The sequence below is a fragment of the Notolabrus celidotus genome, unplaced genomic scaffold, assembly GCF_009762535.1.
Source record: "Notolabrus celidotus isolate fNotCel1 unplaced genomic scaffold, fNotCel1.pri scaffold_126_arrow_ctg1, whole genome shotgun sequence".
NCBI classification, from domain to species: Eukaryota; Metazoa; Chordata; class Actinopteri; order Labriformes; family Labridae; genus Notolabrus; species Notolabrus celidotus.
In genome coordinates, this window is record NW_023260011.1 from 101,027 (window position 1) to 128,570 (window position 27,544).

At 41.3% G+C, this 27,544-nt stretch overlaps 1 protein-coding gene and 1 long non-coding RNA gene across 2 annotated transcripts in view; one reads left to right on the forward strand and one right to left on the reverse strand.

The window, feature by feature from the left end:
- LOC117808575 (glutamate receptor ionotropic, delta-1-like) overlaps positions 1-27,544 on the reverse strand; it is a gene marked incomplete at its 3' end in the record, with an annotated part of 181,303 nt that overhangs the window by 99,896 nt on the left and 53,863 nt on the right. The gene's annotated exons all lie outside the window — the stretch shown is intronic.
- Positions 6,824-7,907, forward strand: LOC117808574. The gene is made up of 3 exons (XR_004630371.1): positions 6,824-7,073; positions 7,169-7,300; positions 7,406-7,907. It is a non-coding gene; the product is annotated as an uncharacterized LOC117808574 (long non-coding RNA).

Here is a 27,544-nt window from a genome sequence, read left to right on the forward strand (position 1 = left end):
GTCATGGGTATTGATCATTCGGTGGACTTAAAGTGCTTTAAAACTCAGGGAATAAGAAAGTAGAAGAAGAAGACTGTAAATAAAGAACAGGAAGGCCAACAGGGACGAAGAAGAACCTCCTGAATGTGATCAATATTATAAGGGCTTTGTTTTTAAAGCCACTGATGATGTTTCTGAGTGTTTCTCTGCGTGCGTCACGTTGAAACACTCCGTACTGAGCGCTGTGTCTGCAGGATATTTGAGTCTGAAATAATGACAGTAATACAGAAAGGAAAGAACATTTGATGGATCAGATTCAAAGGTGCAATCTTGCAGCAGCTCTCAGGAAAGAGGTGGCCCATTCCCATGACTATTACCATAAACTCATCCACACTGGACATACCCCATCCCCTTTAAGTTAATCTCTGCTTCCTTTTCTTGTCCTGTTGGTGGCGTCGCTCACTCTGTGGGAACCCCACTTAGGAACCTGAGGGTCATCAAGTATGAAAATGGAGACTGGATGCTGGGGGAGATTCTACCAGATCCGTGTCCAGAGGAATCTCTGCTCCGTCACAGCACCGGATCTGATAGGTTTCTATTCCAGTCAATGTGTTAACTTCCACTGGATCCACTCCGTTGTGTTTCGGCTGCATCTCTGACAAGACTCCAGCTGTCCAGAGGTCCTGCTTCGTGTGGGTGTTGATGAATGAGAGAGCACAGAGCCGGACCGTCCGGGGCACGGATCTGGACAAGGTCTGATGTAACTTCTAAAAGCTTTTTCTGCACCTCAAAAGCAACAGATTTCACAAACCTGCTCTGACCGAAGAAAAATAGCTCCTAAATTTAGCAACTAGCCATGCTTATCCACCATCTCCTCCAAATGTGGCCACCTCTGCCTCCAAACAACCAAGATGGTGGCCACTATAGTGTAAAACAGAGAGCTTCAATGGAAGGAGTCACACAGGCTTTACTCCTCCTCCTCACTGAGAACACATATCTTAAATAAGATCATGAAATAAATGTGTTATTGTTCCAGGAAGTATCTTAATGGATGTATGACCTGCTGCTCAGGATAAAACAACAGCCTCCAGCTTTATCACTCCCAGGATTCCTTTCAGCTCTCTGCACATCAACAGGTGACTTTAAGAAAACCACTCCTGAGGCGTGAAAGAAACAAGCAGAGGAGCAAAAGAAAAGCTCAGAGTGTGGCGCCGCCGAGAGCCTTCGTCCCTGAAAGAGGAAACGTGATTAAAGCCTGTGTTTCCGATCACTTACTTCTCCATTAGGGAGATTAATGAGGGCCGAGCGGGCCGGGGACGCCGGCTCTGCTGTGAAAAATGACGCTATTACCTGTTTGGGATGAAAAGAGTGTGTGTGTGTGTGTGTGTGTTTAAGGAACACTTCAGGGTGTACTTTTCACTGCTGCTGTAGCTGCTTTACAACATGTTTGTGTATCTTGTGTCCTCCAGTGTGTGTGTGTGTGTGTGTGTGTGTGTGTGTGTGGGCTGGGCGGAGTAGAGTCTGTCAATCACTGAGCTGCTCGTTTGACGGATGTTTTAAATGCAGAGTTTCTATTTCAGGCTCCGTCACGTGGTCGTGTGTCAGACTCTGCAGCCTGCAGTAGGGTTGCTCAATTCTTCAGTACAAGATAAGGGACGCAATATTTTGTCAGGAGCTCAGTGACACAGCAGTGTGGAGCTAAAGATGTGTATTTGATATGCAGCTTTATTACAACTGTAACTGTTCATATTCAGAAACCTCTCTTTTCCTACAAGCTGAACGGCAGACGACCTGGGACAGCCTGAGCTAACGTTATTCAATCAATCAATCAATCAATCAATCAATCAATCAATCAATCAAGCTTTATTTATACAACACCGTTCATACAAATCCAATGCAACACAAAGTAGTTTGTTTTTTGGTATTTATTCCTGGCTACTGTGTTTTAAAATATATATATATATATTTATTTATTTTAGTCCATTTCTTTAAAGCTCCTGTGAGGAACTTTCTGTTTGTGTTGACTTTGGCGCCCCCCTGTGGACTAAGTGACCTTGCTTATTTTGTCCTGTACATGTGTAAATGATGTTATCTCCTCCCGCTTTCAACCAACAGTCAACTATGTCACTCATTGAGAATATTTACTGCAGAAAAAGGGTTTTTTTCTTTGATGCGCTGTCAATCATCTCATCTGACACCTACCCCCTCACAGCCATTTCAGGCTTCAAAATAACAAAACAGAAATGATCAATTCCTTTATTAACAATCTTGTTTACTTTTCTAGGTCACACAAAGCCATCACTGTTAATTTCAGTCCATTTCATGACCGCTTAAAAACTCAGCCTGGGAAGGTGAGACGGAAGCTGTTTGCCATTTGAAAATACCATGGTCTTTGATTAGTCCACATTCAGCACTAACTGGAGCTGAGTCAAGTGGGACTGAACAGTATCAAAGGCTGTTTGCAAGAACTCAAAGGATTTTAAAACTGAAGAAGATGAACAATAAATGACTGCGACGAGGACTGTAGCCTCTGCATGTGGGGCGCTTAGACCGCTAGGCCACCAGAGCCCCAGGAACTGCAGTTTTTAACACTTCCACATGGGCTTCATATTTTAAGACTGGTGGTTTCTGCTTGATATGTCACCTTTAAACCTCTTTACAGCATGTTGAGACATCGTTTCTGGATTAGAGAGAGATCGGACACGTCTTTGTCGCACGAAGCATGAGCGTCATGTTTTGAAAATTATGCACAAAACTTCGCCTCACTTGAGGCGTGTTCGAAGCGAAGTACAGATCTCCTGAGATCACGAAATCACGCAAGAAGTCCAAGAGATGTTGCAGAATTATAGGAATCACGTGATAATGTCAACAGAGAGCGACACACGAACAACAAGTTACAATCAATCTGCCCCCTGGTGGCTGGCATGTATCCAAAGACACAAATCTTGCCTACGATTCGCTCATGAAACGCCCATTTCGTGTCATTCGTGCTGCCCGACAAGAACTTGCGTGTACTGGCGTCTGCGGTTTTCTTCGCTTTCACTTGACACTCGTCTATTTTTCCTGCTTCACCGTAAAGAGAGAATCAACGCTGCATCTTAATGGATGCATAGTTTGGATCAGTGTTTTTCAACCTTTTTTGAGCCAAGGCACGTTTCTTACATTAAAAAAATCTGGAGTCACACCACCAACCAAAAGTGTTACAAAATGACACATTTAGTCTCTCAATTTATGAATCTATTTACCTGAGAGAGGGGCTTTGGCTACTTTTTTTTTTCATTTTTTTTATTTATGTTCAAGATAGATTTATACAGCACATTCTCAAATGAACACTTTTTTTTCACAAGAAAAAAAACAAAAGAGGACAGACAAAATTACAACAAACAAAGAAAATATAACAGTCCATGTGTAGCAGTGAACTAAGGGAGTTACAGTACAGCTGTAGATCTTTACCTAAAATCTGTTCTATGGGGGTTAATGAACTCAATCCATCCTTTCCAACAATTATCAAAAACATCACTCTTGAGCCTCAGAGTAAACGTTAGTTTTTCCATTACAAAAATGTCATGCATAACATTAAGGGCTACTTCTTTAACTGCGTCAGGGCAAAGCATCTCATTTACAATGGCTTTGCAGGTAGTATTAATGTCTCTGCCACAGTTTGTCTTTTTTGATTTGGCTACAAGTTCAGCTACTGAGTAGCTAGCTGTGAGAGCTCACGCAGACACTGTTGTAACTTTTCTCATAAAAGTTGCCTTTTAAACCAACCATATCACGCTCTTCATCCAGGTAGAATTCTGTCCAGGGCCCTGTTTGGAGTTTTAATTTTTCCTTTTTGACTATTTATCCATCGCTGTTGTACGCCTACATCTTGTCACATACACCTCTCGCACGCATCATTAATTCGATTGTCTTAAATTAACAAGGTCATTAGTGTGCTTTATTGCCACCCAGTGGGTGGGTAGTGCAGGTCAGTACATGGACGAGTACTGAATTACTCTGCCAGTCACTACACTGCATGCACAGACACACTACATGGCAAATTGCAGTATATGAATAATACTTTTTTGGGACTAACTAAGTGAAATTGGAAAATGTCCCACGGCACGCCTGACAATCTGTCACGGCACACTAGTGTTCCACGGCACAGTGGTTGAAAATCACTGGTTTGGATAGTTTCCTTTGTCTTCTTCTTCTCTGCCTTTTCCCCTCCTCTCTCAGAAAGCCTTCTCTCCTCCTCCCTCAAACTCCTGCGCCTTTTATACCTTTTATTTTTCTCCAGCTGAATTATTTTCGTACCCTGCTCATGCTTTTTTTCCCCTCTCTTTGTTAATTTCAATGACGAGGACATGTTTTTCAGCCAAATTTCAGCAGCCTGAGAAACACATTTACCATTTAGCCATTCATTTAGCATGCGGGTCCTTTCTCTGAGAAGAAAGCCGGTTTTCATTCGCTGGAGGAGAAAAGGATGCCGCTCGGCTGTATGAGGGTCTGCGGGTTGAATGGAGGCTTCTTTTTTAAAAGCCCACCCTGCCTTCCATTTATCAGTGCGATATCTCGTCGATCAGATAATGAGCCGGGCTGCAGAACATGACCCCGCTCCCCTCTGTTTGTCTGGTGAAAGCACACAAGGTCATCTTCCCCAATGAGCGCAGGAGAGCAGAGAGCTGTTACATGTGGTCCACATGTCGGGCTCGTACCTGAACGTAGGTTTGAAGTGTTTATGTGACAGAGGGAGGGTGCTTCGGGTCATCTTGTAAAATACAAACTAGAAATAAAAGCATGAAATATTAACGTGAAATTAACAAATGATTAAGACGAGCACGATCTTCCCTTCTGACCCGTGCACATGCACGTACGTCCTCCGGTGTACTCCTCCTGCACCATCTGCAGCGCCACCTTTCCTTCAACATCAATCTTCTTTAGTAGTTCAATGTTTTCTAAAAAGTTTTGCATGGTTTCAGTATTTCCTGCAAGCGACGTCACGAACAGACTAAAGCTCAGATCATTCGAATCCGTCTCCTCGCCGTGCTGCGTCATTATAAACTCTGATGAACTGTCTGAGGCTTAAAGGTGAAATATTACGCTTTTTTCATCAACATATATTGGTCTAAGAGGTCCCCAAAACATGTCTTTAAAGTTTATTGCTCATAAAAACACTTTGAAATCAGATTCTGGTCTGCCTGTAAACCCCTCTTCTTCAGCCCTGCTCAGAACAGGCTGTTTTCTGTGTCTGTGCCTTTAAATGAGAATGAGCTCTCTGACCACGCCCCCTCAGGAAGTGGGCGTGGCCTCCTCGGCTCTCCAGCACGTTGATGTAATGTTTACATGTTGGCTGAATATACACGGCTGCTCACAGACCCGCGTTACTTCAACCCTCTGAATCTGATCCAGAATCTGATCCTGACGGAGAGGCGCCTGCAGCAGGACCTTTCTGAACCATTGGTCACAGATTTAGTGTTTCTTGTTGTTTTATTTATCAGCATGTAGACGTGTGTCTTGGTACACAGCGACCAACATGTAGCTATGTGGCTATGCTAACTAGCGCTAGCACTTTTCCATGCAAACTAAAAATCAATCTGCAGACGTGGGGAGTCAAACCGACCTTTGTGTTTATTAAGACAGCCTACAACTAGCATGCCTCCCTCCTAAGCTCCTTGTTAGCACACATGTGTGCAGGGAATGAAAAACGGAGGAGGGGTTGAGTTGTATTTTATACAGTCTATGGGCTGAACAAGCTCCGAGCTCTGACTTCCTGTTACAGACCGGATGGCGTTGTGACGTATGAAAAACACTGAAAACTGAAACGGCTGGTTTCAGCACACATTTACAGAAAGGTGGAGAAATCAGAACAGGGGCAGAATGGAGTCTTTGACTTTTCAGGGGGTTTGTAGACAGGACTTCAGAACCGTACAACGGGAAGAGGCGGAGCAACGCTGTCCATTTTTATTTGCAGTCTATGGTTACAATCCCTTTTTGTGGTTGATGAATGTCTCATTTGCTTTGATTTGCGCTCCTCCTTTGGGTGATGCTATCTAAAGTTTTCTCAGGTTTAAATGTGTTTAATGTTAATTAATATGTTCTGCTTTGTTGTGCTGTTACCTTCAGACAAAGTCAAAAGCTAGAAGTCCTCGTGTGGTCGACATGGATCATGGATATGTGGCATTACTGTAGTAATGAACAATATATCAATCATCAATGTACCATCTGGGTTTATATTCTCTGTTCAGCTTGACCCGTGTTGGACGCTGGCTCCGTTAAAAGTAGCCTTGGTTTGTATCTTCAGTGGAGTGGAGCAGGGAGACTAGGGGTGGGAATTGAAAACCGGATCCGACTTAGAACCGGTTCCAATTGATCAATTTCATAGGAATTGTACACCTCAAATGTTATCGATTCTTCAGCACAACGTCACGTCACGCCTTCCTCTCGAAATTCAAAGTATTTTCCTCCAGGCTCCAGGGGCTACATCCGGACTCACACGGCCGAAAATGAGGCACTGAGAGCGGGTAAAATACCTCCGCGATGACCCCCGGAGGAAACGTGTTTTTCCTCTCTAAATTCAAAGTCCTTTCCTCCAGGCTCCAGGGGCCACGTCCGGACTCACGCTGCTGTGAATGAGGTCAACCTATTGCAGTGGCGGAGCCAGGAGGTGGCCAGGGGTGGCCCTGGTCCTAGGTTTGGGGTAAGCCCCTAATGTTTTCCCAAAAAATAAAATGGTTCCTTTTGGTGCAGAAGACTGTGTAGAAATACTTTTTTTCCACCTCAAAAAAATACTCAGGACTCGTTAGGAGAATTGATAAGGAATTGGATTGATAAGCAGAATCGACATTAGCATTGACATTGATAAAATCTTATCAATTCCCACCCCTAAGGGAGAACCTTCTTGGATGAAGCTGAGACACACAGCAGCGCCCCCCGGTGGAGACATGAGCCTTGAGTTGAATGTGCATGGATAAAAACGCCCGTGTGATGTACAGTAAAACTTTGCTACTGTGTGTGAGTGTGACCCTCATGCCTCCAGCTTGGAGGTGTCATTCCCTTTTAATGCTCAGATAAAATCATCCACCCCTGATTAAGAACCGTGATCACTGAAGGTGAGAGGCAGATGTTCTGTGAGCAGACACCGTCGTTTATGTCCTCTCATCTGGAAATAATGATAAATATTCCAGGCTGTTCCCTGACTTTCCAGACCAAAGAACAGGATTCCTGAGCAGACGATTACAACGGGTAACGCTGACGGATCCCTTACACGCGTGTGGAGCGTGTAACACGCATTAACAATACAGCCAGGCGTGTAGCCGTGATTGTGATCTGACTCAAGGTGAGACGATACGAGGATCATTTAGTTAATGACACGCTCAGTGTCAGGGTGTGTGTGAGGTTATTACTGATTCATACGTGCATTAAACATGTTTTCACACTGCAGGCGGACGCAGAGTGGATGTGTGCAGAACGGGAGGCAGTGAAGTGAGATTACTGCAAATTGAAAACAGACGAAGGGAGAGAAGAGAGGGGAGGCTGGTACTCTCATTACATTCAGACTGATGACGAGTGCTGGACGCTGAGAAGGAGGCAAGGACAGAGGGAGCAGGAAGAGGATAAAGAGGGAGGACAGGTTGGAGGAGGCGGCGCTCTCAGGTGGTTTGGGAGGTTGAAGAGTAATGTAGAGGTGGAAACTGTGTCTGAAATGACTGCACGACATACCCTTCAGTGTCTAAAGAAGCAGCACCAGGGTTCTTCTCTGCCTCTATGAGACAGGACGGCTCCAAAGCGACGGGACACACGTGCATTCAAAGGTTGAGGGTAAGCACTCCAAACTTCCCCTTCACTTCCAACCAACAGGCAACCTCCGGTCTCAAAATATGAAGCCCATGAGAAAGTGTTATAAACTGCAACTCATCGAGCGTCCACTAGAGGCTGGCTGCAGAAACACCAGAAACCACATACACACCCATTTAAAGAAGACGACCTTTACAGCAGAAATAAACATGTTTACAGTCCTTATTTGCCCAAATAAGGACATGACTGACTTGATTGACAGGTGGGAACACATAGCTGTTGGCTAGGAGGCTCAAACCCCGCCTCTTTGCCTCACACCAAGTTAGGTTGAGTTCAGCATTTCCAATATGGCTGCCGCCGATGATTGGTTTCATAACAGCACTCAGGAACAGATGGGTGACATCAAGGATACTATCCTCATATCTATACAGTCTATGCTTCCAACCTGTCAGCAGAAATATTCAACACTCAGACGAAGCAGTAACGTCAGGTGTCGAAAATTGAAGCCAATGCAGAAGCACCAAAAACTGCAGTTCCACAATTGTCCACTGGAGGCGGTCTCCCAAAAGCTGGAAACCCCATTGGAGCCCATACTGACACATCTAACTGTAACTATAACTCTAAAAATAAATATACACGTCAAATAAATGTTTGTCAAACATGGTGTCTGTCATTATAGTGAGTTGTGTGTTCATGTTCCTGACTAGTTTACTTTGAATTAATTATTTGATGATACAAAAAGAAGGATTACACAGGGAAAAGGGGCGGGGCTAATGAAATGTATTTTTTTAGATCCAACTTTTCTTCAGAATGTTGATTTTTCTCTCAGAACTCTGAGATCAAAAACAGAGTTCTAGAACTCTTCCTTTGATGATGTCACAGGAATTCCTTTGATCTCACAGGAAGAATTCTAGAACTCTTCCTTTGATGATGTCACAGGAATTCCTTTGATCTCACAGGAAGAATTCTAGAACTCTTCCTTTGATGATGTCACAGGAATTCCTTTGATCTCACAGGAAGAATTCTAGAACTCTTCCTTTGATGATGTCACAGGAATTCCTTTGATCTCACAGGAAGAATTCTAGAATGCCTTTGATGATGTCACAGGAAGAATTCTAGAACTCTTCCTTTGATGATGTCACAGGAATTCCTTTGATCTCACAGGAAGAATTCTAGAATGCCTTTGATGATGTCACAGGAAGAATTCTAGAACTCTTCCTTTGATGATGTCACAGGAATTCCTTTGATCTCACACGCAGAATTCTAGAATGCCTTTGATGATGTCACAGGAATTCCTTTGATCTCACAGGAAGGATTCTAGAACTCTTCCCTTGATGATGTCACAGGAATTCCTTTGATCTCACAGGAAGAATTCTAGAACTCTTCCTTTGATGATGTCACAGGAATTCCTTTGATCTCTCAGGAAGAATTCTAGAATGCCTTTGATGATATCACAGGAATAATTCTAGAACTCTTCCTTTGATGATGTCACAGGAATTCCTTTGATCTCACAGGAAGAATTCTAGAATGCCTTTGATGATGTCACAGGAAGAATTCTAGAACTCTTCCTTTGATGATGTCACAGGAATTCCTTTGATCTCACACGCAGAATTCTAGAATGCCTTTGATGATGTCACAGGCAGAATTCTATTCCATCATCAACCGCCCTGATTGACAGCTCTGTGGACCAATGAGGCTCCTGCAGTGCCGTGTGCACCGGATTATCAAGGTAGAGGAGGAACAGTGAGAGGAAACATAACAAACACTAACACAAGAGTCATTGAACGCACCATAACCCTGAGTCTAACCCACACAAGAATATGTGACTCCTGTGGACCCAGGAAGCCTTACGAGTGAGGTTAATGCGTGTCGGTGCTCGAGTGAAGGCGGTCTTTTGGCTTCAAAGCTCTTCAGTGGTTGTTGCGTTTCGAAGTTATACCGCCAACTAGTGGCCTGGCATGCGTACTGTTTTCACAACGTCCAAACAAAGCCTGAAATAATAACTAGATAAGGAATAACTAACTGTACAGTGTCGAGGGTCCCTTTAACTGTAAACGTGCTTCATAAAGGAAGTGGATTGAATTAGATTATCTACCAAATGAAGGCAGAGCACCTTCAGTTGGCAGAACAGTGAACCACCACAGCCTGCACGCAGTACTCCCAGCTGGTTGACGTGATGCTCTCTGAGCTTGTCAGCTGCTGAACGCTCGCTGTGGAGTCGTGTGCAGCGGGCAATCACACCATTTTATAAATCCTGCAGAAAAACCCACAAAAAGTTTCTCTCATGACCTCAAACAGCCCCGAATCTGTCATCTCTGAACCGCCGTGAAAACAAAGACTGAAAATACAGGAAGTGTCACAAAGAGAGAGAGAGAGAGGGACTAAACAGAGAGGGAGAGAGGAGTTGTCAGTGTGTGTGATTGTCTGTCAGCAGTGCAGCCGCCATCTGGCTGATGGGTAAACAGAAGCAATGATTAGAGCCCTGCTAACATCACTAATGACACGGGGACGCTCAGCATGGCGTCCTGCGTGTTCATGTGAGAAAAGACGATAAAGTCGAAGTCAACAAGAAACAGAACATGACCAGATCTCCAGTCCTGCTCAGAAACACCTCTGCTCTAAACTTAGAAAGGCTCTTTAACAAGCTGCAGCCTGTTGGTGGCTCATTACACATTCATGCTGTGCAGCTGAAGTTTGTTCAAACCCACAGAAGTTTATTTCAGAATCCAGAACCAGAGTTTCCCGAAATACAGAATATGCAGCTCGGACTGCAGAGGGGAGAGTGTGAGCGATGAACATGTAAACAGAGTGTTGGTATTAAATCAAACTAATCCACATTATTCTACCTCACTTTGCTTGTTTGGATCCTGTTTCCCCTTGCAAGTAGCATCATGTATGGAAGCCCATATCTGCCAAAATTAAACATGCCGTGATGACAGAAATGACAGCCCAAATGTTAAGTCATCACTACGAGATGAAAAGTCAGCTATGAGGGTAAAAGTCAAAATGATTAAAATGCATGTCATAATTAATATTTTTGACTTTGTTTTAATCTCATTGTTGTGATGAAATGCTGTCTTAGACGGTAGCTCAAAATAATAAAATATGAAAGTCATAAAAGTTGAATTTAAGTCGGTAAATAATAACAATGGGATAAAAAGTCAGAAAAATTATGAAGGAGACACAATTATGTGGAGGTTGGTAATTATTATGTACTAAAAAGTCAATTTTTATGCGACAAAATGTTGAAATTGTGAAATGATAAATTATAATTATGAACTAAAACTTTATAATCAGGAAATTAACTTTGCAAATGAATCTCATAATAAATATAAATGCACATTATGAGGTGGTTAATCAAAATATTTTGACAAAAAATACCTTTTTAAAATAAATAATTAGGAGATAAGTATTTTATATTAAATAAAAGAAAAAAATTAGGAGATAAGTCATAATTATGAGATAAAAACAACAAAACACTGAGTTTAAAGTTAAAATTAATACATTGTTATTATTATGATTATTATTATGAGATAAGATTAGTTAAATATTCAAAATTATATCATAAATAGTCATACAAAATACTTTTTATTCCATTATTTTTCCTTTCATCACATATAAATGTTTTTTTAATTTTATAAATAAATATAATGACTTCACTTTTTGGATTTTTTTTTATTAATTGAGGATGAGACTCCTGTTTTTATTTTTATTTTGGGTGGCTTACATAGACACCCCACCAAACTCACATCATTCTGGTTATTTAATATAAAGATCAATGATATCATCACAGCAGTCATCTGTGTCTGTTGTTTCATATCTACACTACCAGTCAAACGTTTGGAAACACCTTCTCATTCAAGGGTTTGTATTTATTCTAATTATTTGGCTTCTCTTTTCTAGTTTTTGTGTAAAGTGTTGCACAAAAAAGACTCAATGCATCCCAACATTTATAGAACTGGCAGCTCAATCAGGCTGCAGATATCTTTAGAGAAGCTTCCACGATGTTGGAGGAACTAATTATGGAGGAAATATCTGAGGGTTAGCTTTCAAAACACGAGCCAAAGCTCTGACCAGATTCAGAGGCGAGTGTGTGAAAGAGAGGAAATCTGATGAGTCCAAGCATGTTTCACAAGCTCAGATATTTGAACTCAGAAGAAGAGTGAGTTTTTAATCCTCCCTCTGTCTCTCTGCTCGACCAGTATGTGAGAAATGTTCTCTCCATCTCTGTCCAGCCGGACACAGAGAGAGCTGCTGTCAGCGACACGAAACCATCAGACTCCATCACTGTGATGGAGAGATAGAGCGAAGTCGCTTCCTGTGGAGGAGAAGTTTGAGTCTCATCGGTCCGTGTGGAGGAGGAGATGGAGAGAGGAATAAAGAAGGGATGTTTCAGATCAGCTCAGAAGACGAGCGTCCGAACACAACAATTTCCACTCGTTTCACGCAACGCTGCTTTTAATAGCTGCAGCCCGACCGGCCGCCCACCGGGACAAATAAAAGTTGAACTCCACGGAGCGAGGGAGCAAAAACACAGAGAAAGAAAGAGGGATTATAGATGGAGGGAGGAGCAGGGAGAGACGGGGGAGCTCCTGGGTGTACGGCTGATGTAAATAACAGAGCTGAGGGGCAGATTCAGAGGGATTATAACTCACTCTCTCCAACTCTCAATGAAGACAGGAGAGATGGATGGGGAGGGAAATATGGAGGAGCAATAGGGAGGAGATTGATGTTGGAGGAAGGGATGCAGAGGAGAGACAGAAGTGGATGCAGAGGTTTGAGGTCCCACAGGTTTGTGTAAGGCTCAGATTGAGTCTCACAGTCCTGCTGCAAACACAAACAATCACTACATTTGTACGGACACGAATGTTTTCCATTTACTCTCATAATTCAAGTTCAGGTTTTTCAACTTTCACCATTTGTGCAGCCCAACAAGAAACAGTTTTACATTGACCTTACATATAATTCACTCACAGGTATGAATTTACTTTTGTTTGGTGTGAACGCCACACAACAAATCCAAAAGAAGGAAGGGAAGCAGTCTCAGGCTGTTTTAAAGCGACACAACATCACAACATCATTGATGGGCCTGCTGGAAATACAAAGTACCAGGACTACAAAATTAAACCAACATCCAGAATCCAGTCATTATTTTACCAGTAAGGAAAGGAAAGGAACCCCAAGAGAAGGAAAGGAAAGGAAATGATTGCTAAGGAAAGGAAAGGAAAGGAAATGATTGCTAAGGAAAGGAAAGGATATGATCGCTAAGGAAAGAAAAGGAAATGATTGCTAAGGAAAGGAAAGGATATGATTGCTAAGGATAGGAAAGGAAAGGAAAGGAAATGATCGCTAAGGAAAGGAAAGGATATGATTGCTAAGGAAAGGAAAGGAAAACTAAGGAAAGGAAAGTAACGCCAAGGATAGGAAAGGAACTCCAAGGGAAGGAGAGGAAAAATAAGCTAAGGAATTGAAAGCTGAGGAAAGGAAATGAGCACCAGAACGCAACAGAGCGGATCCAGTGGAAGTTAACACATTGACTAGAATAGAAACAGATCTGGAGCTGTGACGGATCGGAGACGGATCTGGTGGAATTTGGGCGTAAGGAAGGAAAGATGAGCAAAGGAAATGACCGTTAAGGGAAAGAAAAGGAAAGCTAAGGAAAGGAAAGGAAAGGAAAGGAAATGATGGCTAAGGAAAGGAAAGGAAATGAAATGATCGCTAAGGAAAGGAAAGGAAAGGATATGATTGCTAAGGAAAGGAAAGGAGAGGAAATGAGCGTTAAGGAAAGGAAAGGAAATGATCGTTAAGGAAAGGAAAGGATATGATCGCTAAGGAAAGGAAAGGATATGATTGCTAAGGAAAGGCAAGGATATGATTGCTAAGGAAAGGAAAGGAGAGGAAATAAGCGTTAAGGAAAGGAAAGGAAATGATCGCTAAGGAAAGGAAAGGATATGATTGCTAAGGAAAGGAAAGGAAAGGAAATGATCGCAAAGGAAAGGAAAGGATATGATTGCTAAGGAAAGGAAAGGAGAGGAAATGAGCGTTAAGGAAAGGAAAGGAAATGATCGCTAAGGAAAGGAAAGGATATGATTGCTAAGGAAAGGAAAGGAAAGGAAATGATCGCTAAGGAAAGGATATGATTGCTAAGGAAAGGAAAGGAGAGGAAATGAGCGTTAAGGAAAGGAAAGGAAATGACCGCTAAGGAAAGGAAAGGAAAGGAAAGGATATGATTGCTAAGGAAAGGAAAGGAAAGGAAATGATCGCAAAGGAAAGGAAAGGATATGATTGCTAAGGAAAGGAAAGGAGAGGAAATGAGCGTTAAGGAAAGGAAAGGAAATGATCGCTAAGGAAAGGAAAGGAAAGGAAATGATCGCTAAGGAAAGGAAAGGAAATGATTGCTAAGGAAAGGAAAGGATATGATGGCTAAGGAAAGGAAAGGAAATGATCGCTAAGGAAAGGAAAGGATATGATTGCTAAGGAAAGGAAAGGAAAGGAAATGATCGCTAAGGAAAGGAAAGGATATGATTGCTAAGGAAAGGAAAGGAGAGGAAATGAGCGTTAAGGAAAGGAAAGGAAATGATCGCTAAGGAAAGGAAAGGAAAGGAAATGATCGCTAAGGAAAGGAAAGGAAAGGAAATGATCGCTAAGGAAAGGAAAGGAAATGATTGCTAAGGAAAGGAAAGGATATGATGGCTTAGGAAAGGATAGGAAAGGAAATGATCACTAAGGAAAGGAAAGGAAATGATCGCTAAGGAAAAGAAAAGGAAAACTAAGGAAAGGAAAGTAACGCCAAGGATAGGAAAGGAACTCCAAGGGAAGGAGAGGAAAAATAAGCTAAGGTATTGAAGCTGAGGAAAGGGAATGAGCACCAGAACGCAACAGAGCGGATCCAGTGGAAGTTAACACATTGACTAGAATAGAAACAGATCTGGAGCTGTGACTGATCGGGGACGGATCTGGTGGAATTTGGCCGTAAGGAAGAAAAGATGAGCAAAGGAAATTACTGTTAAGGGAAAGAAAAGGAAAGCTAAGGAAATGAAAGGAAATGATTGCTAAGGAAAGGAAAGGAAAGGAAAGGAAATGATGGCTAAGGAAAGGAAAGGAAATGAAATGATCGCTAAGGAAAGGAAAGGAAAGGATATGATTGCCAAGGAAAGGAGAGGAAATGAGCGTTAAGGAAAGGAAAGGAAATGATCGCTAAGGAAAGGAAAGGAAAGGAAATGATCGCTAAGGAAAGGAAAGGATATGATTGCTAAGGAAAGGAAAGGAAAGGAAATGATCGCTAAGGAAAGGAAAGGATATGATTGCTAAGGAAAGGAAAGGAAAGGAAATGATGGCTAAGGAAAGGAAAGGAAATGATCGCTAAGGAAAGGAAAGGATATGATTGCTAAGGAAAGGAAAGGAAAGGAAATGATCGCTAAGGAAAGGAAAGGAAAGGAAATGATCGCTAAGGAAAGGAAAGGAAATGATGGCTAAGGAAAGGAAAGGAAATGATGGCTAAGGAAAGGAAAGGAAATGATGGCTAAGGAAAGGAAAGGAAAGGAAATGATCGCTAAGGAAAGGAAAGGAAAACTAAGGAAAGGAAAGTAACGCCAAGGATAGGAAAGGAACTCCAAGGGAAGGAGAGGAAAAATAAGCTAAGGAATTGGAAGCTGAGGAAAGGGAATGATCACCAGAACGCAACAGAGCGGATCCAGTGGAAGTTAACACATTGACTAGAATAGAAACCGATCTGGAGCTGTGACGGATCGGAGACGGATCTGGTTGAATTTGGGCGTAAGTAGCAGCTGGTGTGAAGTCCGTGCACAAAGAAAGGGGTTAGATTTAGAGGTTCTTGCTGGAGCGGAGGTCAGAGCGGTGATACTGCAAGTTTCTTTCTGACTCCAGGAGTGCATCAGCCGGTGGGCGACGACAAACAACAACAGGAAGTTCAGAATCAATCCTAATCTTTCTGTAAATATAGAAACACTGAGTCAGAGACAAACAGCAGGACTGAACCAGCTCCTCTGTCTCTGCACACACTCCCAGCTTTACAGCTTCCTCTCACTGAGCGGGATTATAGATTTGAGGGACACCCAGAGTCTGTCAGTGATGGACTCGGCCTCAGCAGAGCAGAACCACACTCCGCGTCCCCCCGCTGAGTCCCCCTCAGGCTGAGAGTCTGAAGTCCAGTCAAAGCAGGGCGTCGTGTCAGAGGAGCCTCCAGTCCTCCCGCTCTCATTCTTCATCCCTCCAACAGAGACGTATAGGAGGGCAGATGAATCACTGCTCTGGGGTTTATTTTAGAGTCCCCACAGAAAAACTACCATCCTCCATCAAATGTGGTTATTCTGAGACTGTACTCCAACACAGGATGGAAACAAACGCATGAAAGAGCTATTCCTGGAGCGTACACACCGACCATTTAGAGCTCTATTCAGGATGCTGATGCTTTCATCTAATCTCCTCCGTGAGCCTGGATCTAAACGAGGACGCTCAGATGATGAAAACCTCTTTGTGATGGTTGATGTTTTTACTACAAATCACAAACCAGTGTTCCAAACGCACGATGAGCCCAGAGGAGGAGGGAACGGAGTACAGGCCTGCTTTCTTTTAAGCCGGTGTCTGAGGTTTTTAAAGGTTAAGTGACTCTCACGCTCCCGGGTTCATGCGGCTCGACTGTGGCGCCCTGCAGGTGCCAAACCAACGCCGCAGCGGCTCCTAGATGTTGATATTTTTGCAGCTCAGGCCACTGATCAAGCTGGGAGGGTGATTGAGTCTGCTCAGCGTGGATGTGGTCTCACAGAGGTGCATTTAGAGGTTTGTGATCCTGAGCATTCAAATCCAAGAGATGAAATCCTGTGCATGATGCCACCGCCTCTCTCTCTCTCTCTCTCTCTCCATCTCATTTCTTCAATAGAGGAATAGAAACAGAGATCAAGATGCAGTTAGCCGTCTAAGCGAGGTGCTAAAAGCCTCTTAAAGAGGAGCATAAAGCAGCGTGTAAACATGAGACTCTCTGTGAACGCCGGGTGAATATACGGCTCATTCATTCTCAAATGGCGAGTCTACAAAAAGCTCCTCCAGTGAAGGAGGGAGAGAATAATCAAAGAAGCAGTAAAAAACAAAGCAGAAGTATTCAACGCCAACTCCAAGCGCCTTTCATAGACCCAACTTCTGTACCCGAGCTCAAAAAGAGCCTGGAAGGAAGTGAGAAAACAAAAAGGCAAGGTCAGAAGGAGCCGCAGGAGGACGAGGGGGAGAAGGAACCTTACAAAGAAAAAAAGTGACGTCTGCATGAAAACAAAGTCTATAACCATCAGCATAAACACAGACTGTTCACATCCTGCAGGCTGCTGTCAGACAGCGTCCCCTGAGCGAGGGCGCTGAGAGCCCGGGTTAGAGGGAAGGCCACGCCAGCATGCATCTGGACTAACGGCTCATGGAGGCGGAGTCTGGAACCGACAGGATTCAGCGTGCAGAACACTTCTGATGAGGACTCAAAGATCTGATCCCAAACTACATCTTTGGATGGAGGATGAAGTGTGTCAATGCACCTCCCAAGAGAATGAATTATCTAAATTTGTACTAAAAGAACAAAGCATGGTTGTGTTTCTGCAAAAGGTGAATTTACTATGACACAAAATAATCCTAATTCTGAGGATTAAAGACAGTAGATTATAAAAAAAAGGGATAAAAAGTTGAATTATAAGACAGTAAATCTGAATCATGAGAAATAAAGTCATAATTATTATGTAGAAAAGTTGAATTAAAGAGATTAAAGGTCAAAATAATTAGATAAGAATTAAAATTGTGATTTTAAAAGTTCTAATTGTGAGATAGTTACTCATATTTGTAAGATAAAAGTCATATTTATTAAGTACATCATTTTAATTGTGAGATATATTGTTGATATGAAGTCATTAAAGTCTAAATTAAGACAAAATGTTCTATTTTAGAGATTAGAAGAGATAAAGATAAAGAGTCAAAGCTTTGGGATTAAAAGCTGAAATAAAAAGAAGTCAAAGTGTAGCCCTCCTGCTGTTGCGGGTCAAATTGACCCTTTTTAAAGTTCAAAAATCAAAAGAAATTTGTTAAAAGTATTTTTTTGGTTTGAAACTTCTTCTGTTCGGCTTAATGAGTGAATGAACATATAAAATGAAAATGGTTGATTTCACATATTTGCAACCCCCCCTGCATGATTTCATTATATAGATACAGTTTGTGGGTCAGTTTGACCCGGCAGTCAAAGTGGAGGCTAAAAGGGGGTCAGAGGTGTCCAATACTAATTGTTTCTTTGCAACTGTGTGACATATTTCACCTCAATCACACACACACACACACACCCTTTTAACATGAATTTTCATTTAAAACGAGTGAGTTATCCTCATTGAACTATGATCTGTGAGAATTAAAGAACATTATTGCACTAAATATTGAGTTAAGTGTTTAGTAATGGATTTAATAATGAGATTAAAAAATGTTTATTGGTATTTTTGGTGGTTTGGATCATATGTCCCGGGTCAACATTTGACCATTAGAGCAATTGATCCAGGAACATTATTGCTGTACCTGAGAAACAAACATAACAGGAGGGTTAAGAAGGGTTAATCATAACTATCATTTTAAACTATTCTTGGTATATGATTATGTTAAAAACTAAAGTGTCAAAGTGACAAAAATTAAAGTATTATAAGATGGTTAATCACAATTATAAGAAAGTCAGGGGAAATTTCAGGTCATAGTCATAATGAGATAAAAAGTCAAAGTACAAAGTAAATTTTTAAAGAATGATAAAACATATTATAAAAACTTTTTTTTTGTTATCTAATTTTGAGAAAGTTACTCAAAATTGTGAGTTATAAATTAAATAATGAGATAAAAAAATCTAACTATGTGATCAATTCTCTATCATGAGAGACACAACTGATATTAGGAGATAAAAAGACTCAAAAATGAGACAGTTAACCAATTATTAAACATTTGATGAGAAATCAAATGATTTCTTTATATATGAGAAACTACAACTAGAAAAAAGTCAAAAAACTTCAATTCAAAACTAACAAAGTCGGTCATAATTATGACATTAAAGCTCCTGTGAGGAGTTTTTCAGTGGTTATGAAACAGGCTGAAATCAACAACCATGCCTCTTCATGACCCTCAAAATCAATCAAAACCATCAGAAAATATTTTAACAGTTTCTGTTTTATAATTTTTAAAGCCTGAAACAGCTCTGAGGGGGTAGGTGTCAGACGAGGTGATCAACAGCACATCAAAGAAAAACCCTTTTAGTACTTTTTCTGCAGCAAATATTCTTAATGAGTGAAATATTTGACTATTAATTGGAGCAGGAGGAGATTTTGTGTCAGAAACATAATTAATTCAGTAAAGATAGAGGTATCACTTTGTCCACAGGGGGCGCTAAAGCCAATGCAAACGCAAACAGAAAGTTCCTCACGGGAGCTTTAACAATATTAAATCTGATATCAAATAAATCTTTATTTTTAAGACTTTTTATTTCATAATTTAAATTCTTTCTTTCATAATTATGACTGAACTCGAGTGATATTTTTTTCTCTATCATGAAAGTAAAGTTTGAATCTTTTTTAATGGCGTTAAAGGCCTTCCATACAATATGAAGTGTTCTCAGGATGTTTGTTAATTAATCTGTGAGTTTTTAATAAACGAGCACAGACTGACAGTCAGGACAGGAAATCATAACTCTGATTGTGCAAAATATTAACTGTATAACTTTTAAACTTAGAGTTAAAATAACCTTCAGGAAAAAACACTGAGCTGTATTTTCTTTATGACAAGTTTTTACAGAAACTTTAGGAGTAAAAGTGAGTTTCTTTTTTGTTCTCTGCACATTTTGTTCTGCTGTAACTTTATTTTAAATCCGTCGTTCAGTTCAGACGAACGAGAGTGATTGAAAAATGTTAGTAATGATACAGAACGGAAAGAGAACAGAGCGCTGATTCAGATACGAGGCAGACGTGTTGAAATGGTTTAAGATTGCAGGTCTGAGAAGGGCTTACAGTCTGTGAATGTACAGGTGTGTGTGTGTGTGAATGTACAGGTGTGTGTGTGTGAATGTACAGGTGTGTGTGTGTGATGCAGGAGGTGAACGTGACTCTGAGCCGCCTGCTGCTGTTAGAGACCCTCAGAACTGACTGATGAGGTGATTTAAAGAAAACCAGAGAGCACAGTATGTACCAACACACACACACACACACACACACACACACGGAGCACGAACCAGGCAGCTGTTTGCATGCAGGGACACGTACATACTGAGGCCATATGGACACACATGAGGATTATATTAAAGGACGTAGCGGCATAAACAAACATTTCACCAGCAGCAGAGGGACGGAGGAACACATGGGAGTTTACCAGAGGACGAAAAGTTTAACTTTATGAACATGAGGGTAAACATGAGAGATATCCGCCTCTTTTTCTCTGCATCCTACAGTTTCTGATTTTCGTACCTCCTCGTCTCCTCTGTCCTCCTGCTTATTGACCCCTAAACTCATCTTTCACTTTGATGCATCATCAGGAAAAATCACATTATATTGATCCCTGCTTTAATATCTCTGCAACACAAGAATGAACTCTCGTGCACGAAAAATCCAGTTTTTAATTTCCAGTGTGCACACAGTTCATGCAGCTCCTTAGTGTTTTCATTAAGATATGTCAGTCCTCTGCAAAATGTGCTGTAGAAAGAAAAAGCAGCGCCTGCAACACACGCAAACAAAACTTGTGCTTCTTTAGGAGACGCCAAAAAGACTTCACAAATGTTTGAATTTACAGACGTGAGAGCAGCAACCTCCGGTCTCAAAATATGAAGCCCATACAGGAAGTGTTACAAACTGCAGTTCCTCGAGCGTCCACTAGAGGCTGGCTGCAGAAACACCGGAAACCACACACACACCCATTTAAAGAAGACGATCTTCACAGCAGGAATAAACACCTCTTAACATCACACTTTGACTGGTTGAGTTCTGCATTTCCAATATGGCTGCTGCCGCCGATTAGCTTCAAAACAGCGCTCAGGAAACAGATGGGTGACGTCACGGAGACTCCGTCCATATTTTATACAGTCTATTCTGCAGATGTATAGATTCATTTTGAGACCCTTACCACTGAAACAATCAGGAAAAGACGTCCTTTTTTTCTGTTTCTCTGCTTCTTTATTAGACACTCCCCCCTGCTATCTCGTACGGTAGCTTTAGGTTGAAAATACGACACTGTCCGAAATATTTTTTTACAACTTTAATGCTATCAAGATCAAAGATGTTCGTTTGCTCTGTTTCTCCTTCATTAACACTGAGAAATGGTATAGATATGTATGTGTGTATACATGTATATGTAATAGACCTGTGATAGGTTGGCGACGGATGGATGGACGGGCAGACAGATGGATGGATGGATGGATAAAAGGATGAATAGATGGATGGATTGATGAATGGATGGATGGATGGATGAAAGGATGAATAGATGGATGGATTGATGAATGGATGGATGGATGGATAAAAGGATGAATAGATGGATGGATGGATGGACAGATGGGTGGATGGATGGATGGATGGATGGATGGATGAATAGATGGATTGATAAAAGGATGAATAGATAGATGAATAGATGGATGAATAGATGGATGGATGAATAGATGGATGGATGGACATATGGATGAATAGATGGATGGATGGATGAATAGATGGATGGATGGACATATGGATGGATGGATGGATGGATGGATGGATGGATGGATGGATGAATGAATAGATGGATGGATGGATGGATGGATGGATGGATGGATGGATGGATGGATGAATAGATGGATGGATGGATGGATGGATGGACAGATGGATGAATAGATGGATCGATGGATGGATGAATGGATGGATGAATAGATGGATGGATGGATAGATGAATAGATGGATGGATAAATGGATGGATGAATAGATGGATGGATGGATGGATGGACAGATGGATGAATAGATGGATGGATAGATGGATGGATGGATGGATGGATGGACAGATGGATGAATAGATGGATGAATAGATGGATGGATGGATAGATGAATAGATGGATGGATAAATGGATGGATGAATAGATGGATCGATGGATGGATGAATAGATGGATGGATGGATGGATGGACAGATGGATGAATAGATGGATGGATGGACAGATGGATGAATAGATGGATGGATTGATGAATGGATGGATGGATGGATGGATGGATGGATGGATGAATAGATGGATGGATGAATAGATGGATGAATAGATGGATGGATGAATAGATGGATAGATGGATGAATAGATGAATAGATGGATGAATAGATGGATGGATGAATAGATGGATGAATAGATGGATGGATGGATGAATAGATGGATAGATGGATGAATAGATGAATAGATGGATGAATAGATGGATGAATAGATTGATGGAAGAATAGATGGATGGATGAATAGATGAATAGATGGATGAATAGATGGATGAATAGATAATAGATGGATGATTATTGTGGTAAATTTAGGTACAATGGTCGAGGTCAAGATAATGGATGGATGGTTGTAGTTACAATAATAAGGTTAATTATTTTATTATCATTAAGTTTCTGTTTGGTTTTGTATTCATTATTTATCATTATTAATTTGATTTATTATATTTTTCCCCTTCTTATTATTCAATAATTTTATTGTCTTATTTTTATTTTTTTAAGACATTGTCAATTACAGGTTTTCAACTCTTGTCAAAATAAGACATGAGACATATGTCTTATTATTTGTATCATTCATTTGTATCATTACTAAATATATATATATATATATATATATATATATATGTATTTAATGCTTATTTTATTTCTTTGATTATATCGATCTAAGTAATGTAGAAACTGTGTCAAGCTGTGAAAATCAAAATAAACAGTAAAAAAACAAACACATAGAAAAGGTGATTTAATAAAGTCCCATGTATTTTAAACAGTGAGATCTATTGTTCGTGCACGTAATAAACAGGCCCTGTGTTGTTTTCCTGTTGGTGCAGCAGTGTACACCAAAAAGGACACAATGTTCTGAGAACAATGTCCTCCAAACACACCCAGTGATCACAGTGCAGATGTTTTTTTCAGCTCCTCTTTATTTGTGGAACAGAAAGGTCTCAGAAATCACGTCCCCGTCTGGATGCTGCTCCTCCAGACGGCAGATATTTCCTGACCCAGCTTTTCACCTGTCGGCTGAATGAGTCTGTCCCTGCAGGAGTCCACCCACAACAGCCTCATTTACATCTGCACTCAATGTACCGCAATGTTCTCCAAAAATATCCGTGTCAGAACGCACACTTCCTCGCTGTGGGAGACCAATTAGACACCAACACCAGACTCCAGTCGTCTCTCTTCACCTCCCTGGACCTGTGCTGCTTGTTCCTCGGCTCTGATCGGCTTCACTTCAGCGTGTGCTTAAACACCAAACCAGCAGACAACGTTTACCCAGAACTCTGAGATATCTGCATCCTTATTCCTCTGTCACATTTTGTTTCCTCTCTGGAAGCTCTTTAGAAAATTGGCCGTTTGGTAAACAGTCTTTATTTTCTAATGTTGACTGTAAAAAAGAGATTCAAAATTCAAAATCAGAGGAATAAAAAGACAGAAAGAAGAGGAGAGTGGAGAGTGATTGGTGGCTGGGAATAAAATCAAACGGTACCAAGAATCCAATTTTGTCACCAAATTGATGTCAACAAACAAACAAGCTTTCAGCATGTGGTTTCAGCAGCAGAGCACGACACCAACACTCGTGCACCAAACCAAAACCTGATTACAGAAACTGGATTTTCTCACTTTGTATCATCAGCAGAGTCGCCGTCTGTTGTTTGTTTGAATAACTCAGACGCAAACTGATCACCAGATAAATCTTTACCACTTCCTGTTTCTCCATCACGTGTCCTTTATGAGATTAAACCCTTTTAAATACGACGCTGTGTCATTTATGTTTAAAGGTGAGTCAACGTCAATTTTCAGAGGAGAGCTGAACGAGGACAGAAATGTCAACATCAATATTGACATCAATCTTCCTGCAGAAGTCCTGCTCACCTACTCAATCGTTAGCTTCAGTGGAAACGTTCACTTTAAAGGTGACATATCATGCAAAATCAACTTTTTAACGGTCCTCTACCTGAAATCTGTGTCCCTGTCTACAAACCAGTGTTTCAGTGTTTTTCATACGTCACAACGCCATCCGGTCTGTAACAGGAAGTCAGAGCTCGGAGCTTGTTCAGCCCATAGACTGTATAAAATACAACTCAACCCCTCCTCCGTTTTTCATTCCCTGCACACATGTGTGCTAACAAGGAGCTTAGGAGGGAGGCATGCTAGTTGCAGGCTGTCTTAATAGAGGAAGAAGAAGAAGAAGAAGAAGAAGAAGAAGAAGAAGAAGAAGAAGAAGAAGAAGAATGAATATATACAATCATGCACTTAGGGAGAGATGTCAGAGTGAGGATGCTGCCATCAACAAGTGCATCCCAAGCAGTTGGGGGTTCAGTGCCTTGCCCAAGGGCACCTTAGCAGTGTCCAAGCAAGTGAACCAGCACCTCTCCAGCCACCAGTCCACTTGCCAAATTTCATCCATACTGGGACTAGAACTGGCAACCCTTTGGTTCCCAAGTCAAGTCCCTATGGACTGAGCTACTGCCGCCCCAATAAACACAAAGGTCGCTTTGACTCCCCACGTCTGCAGATTTGAAGATCTAGTGGATGATTTTTAGTTTTCATGGAAAAGTGCTAGCGCTAGTTAGCATAGCCACATAGCTACATGTTGGTCGCTGTGTACCAAGACACACGTCGACAAACTGATAAATAAAACAACAAGAAACACTAAATCTGTGACCAATGGTTCAGAAAGGTCCTGCTGCAGGCGCCTCTCCGTCAGGATCAGATTCTGGATCAGATTCAGAGGGTTGAAGTGACGCGGGTCTGTGAGCAGCCGTGTATATTCAGCCAACATGTAAACATTAGATCAACGTGCCGGACAGCCGAGGAGGCCACACCCACTTCCTGAGGGGGCGTGGTCAGAGAGCTCATTCTCACTTAAAGGCACAGACACAGAAAACAGCCTGTTCTGAGCAGGGCTGAAAAAGAGGGGTTTACAGGCAGACCAGAATCTGATTTCAAAGTGTTTTTATGAGCAATAAACTCTAAAGACATGTTTTGGGGACCTCTTAGACCAATATATGTTGATGAAGAAGAGCAGGATATGTCACCTTTAATATGGATTGCAACCTCACGTAAGGATCCTGCTCACCCTGTTGCGATCCTAATTTGCACAACAACCTGCTCACGATACATTAGCCTGTATCCATGATCGCAGCTAATACTTATCAAGCAGCTAACGACAGATATATGCTTTCAGACTCAAATGGAGTAGTGCACAGCTTGTCACGTGGAGTTGTGCGTGGGGACCAGGGGTGCAGCTCGCTCGGCTGGAAGTGAAGCTTTCAGCAAATCCAGGTATTCGTACACTCATTGTTCTGCCCTGCAAGCAGTTCATGCTGTTGAGTTAGCTCCGCCCACTGATCGACAGAATATTGCAGCTGAGAGCTAGGGAGCAGGATCAGTGGATCTCAGCATTGCTGGACAATCAGTTGCAGTCCTTTGAATTAGCCCATTGCAAAGCATTGCCTGTAAGTCTTTTTTAGTTGTTTGAATGTGTATCTTACAGAATGGATTAATATTTGTTGAAGATGGGATTTCTTTATAGAATCAATGCTAATATATGGTTGATAGGTGGTTTTATATCTAAATGTTAAATGCATCATGTCTTATATAATGTGTGATTTGGGATATTGTATATGTTTAAGAAAAACATTTGTGTACTTTACTGGTCTTAACTTGTAACCCAGTGTCCTTTTTTATTGTTCACAGTTTTTACTCCTTTTGTTTGCCAACATGCTCATCAAGATCCCGAATTAAAACTGGAGCTAGAACGCTACATCCTGACTCTCCTGTTGTATATTCAGGGAGGTTGGCTGGCTGACAGTACACTATCCTCGCTTGGATTTTAACCATAGACTGTATAAATATGGACGTAGTATCTGTGACGTCACCCATCTGTTTCTGAAGAGCTGTTTTGAGGCCAGTCGGCGGCGGCGGCAGCCATATTGCCGCTGTTGAGCCAGTGTGACGTGAAGAGGTGGAGTTTGAGCCTCCTAGCCAACAGCTACAGTGTTCCTGCAGTCAGCTGTGCCTCTCATTGGAAGACTAGTGATCTCAATATAAAAAAATTCACCCCCCTCACAGTGAGAGCACATCAAGAACTGATCTATCCAGACTCCACTGGTCTTTTGAACCAGACTGTAAACATGTTTATTTCTGCTGTAAAGATCGCATGTTTCCCATTCATGTGTATGTGACTTCCTGTACTTCCAGAGCCAGCCTCTAGTGGATCCTTGATGAACTGCAGCTTTTAGCACTTCCGCATTGGACTCATATTTTTAGACCGGAGGTTGCCGCTTGATTTGAACGGATGCATGAGACTCTTCAGTTTGATTAATGTTTGCATTTCTCTTATTTTGAGACAAATATTCAGAGGCTTTAAATCCTGATACGTACGATACCAACCTCTCTTGAATACGCTCACTTTCTCCTCTGAAGGAATAATACAGCAACGATTACTCACCAAACTTCAGGCTTTACAAACATACATTCCCTAACAGTCAATAATCCAAACATCTGCTAACTCTGAAATCTGTCCACACATTTAACCATCACACTAAACATCTATCTAATCTCCAGCAGGCTCATCTCATTCTTTGTTTTTGTGCCGTTTCATTCTTCTCTCTCTCTCTTCCTGCTCTCAACCTTTGAGTCCTTTTATTTTCTTTGTATGCCACTATCATTCCTCTTCCTCTTCCTCTTCCTCTCTCTATTCTGACTTCCTCTTCCTCTGGGTGACACGGTGACCCGTCTGTATTGTGTCCTTTATCTCACACCTCTTCCTTTCTTTAATATTTCACTCTCTCTGGATCTTTTGTTCTCTCCGTCTGTGCGTGTGTGGTCCATTAAGGCTGCCGGTCTTTGTTTGCAGTCCTCATTCACATGATAATACTAATTTCTCTCTCTGACCCTCTTTGTTTCAAATCATCCTGACGTCTGTTTTATTTCTGCTTCCTGCCTTTTTCTCATGTTGGTCTGTTCTCACTTTGATTCTCTCTGCAGAGACGTTCATGTTTCTGATCGCTCAGTTTGTGTGTTTCTTTTCTTAGTTTGCTGAAAGTTTTCAGGTAAAGTTTGGACGTTGGTGAGAGGAGCGGTGGATCCTGCAGCACCATCACACAGTCTTTACCTACTTGTTTCAATTTGTTCTTTTTACCCTGCATTTAGTGACTCTAGATTCAAGTTTGTCAAATCAATCAATCTTTATTTGTATTGCGCCAAATCACAGCAAACGTTATCTCAAGATGCTTTAAAACAAAGCAGGTGTAGACCACTCTGTTAAACACTTCCTGTTTAGCATTTGGCTAATTATTATCTATATATCTCTGTTTGTTTTAATGTTGTAAGGTCACCTTGAGTGTCAAGAAAGGCACCTATAAATAAAATGCATTATTATTATTATACAACTTGAATTGCTTACACCTGTGCTGTAGGGACCATCTTGCTGTTCTATTATCATTATTATTATATATATATTTTAATACAATTTTATGTTTTTATTATTAAACTGTATGTTTTGTCTGTAAAAAAGCACTTCATAAATAAATACATTTAATATTATTATTTATTATTATATTGTTTATATTTTTT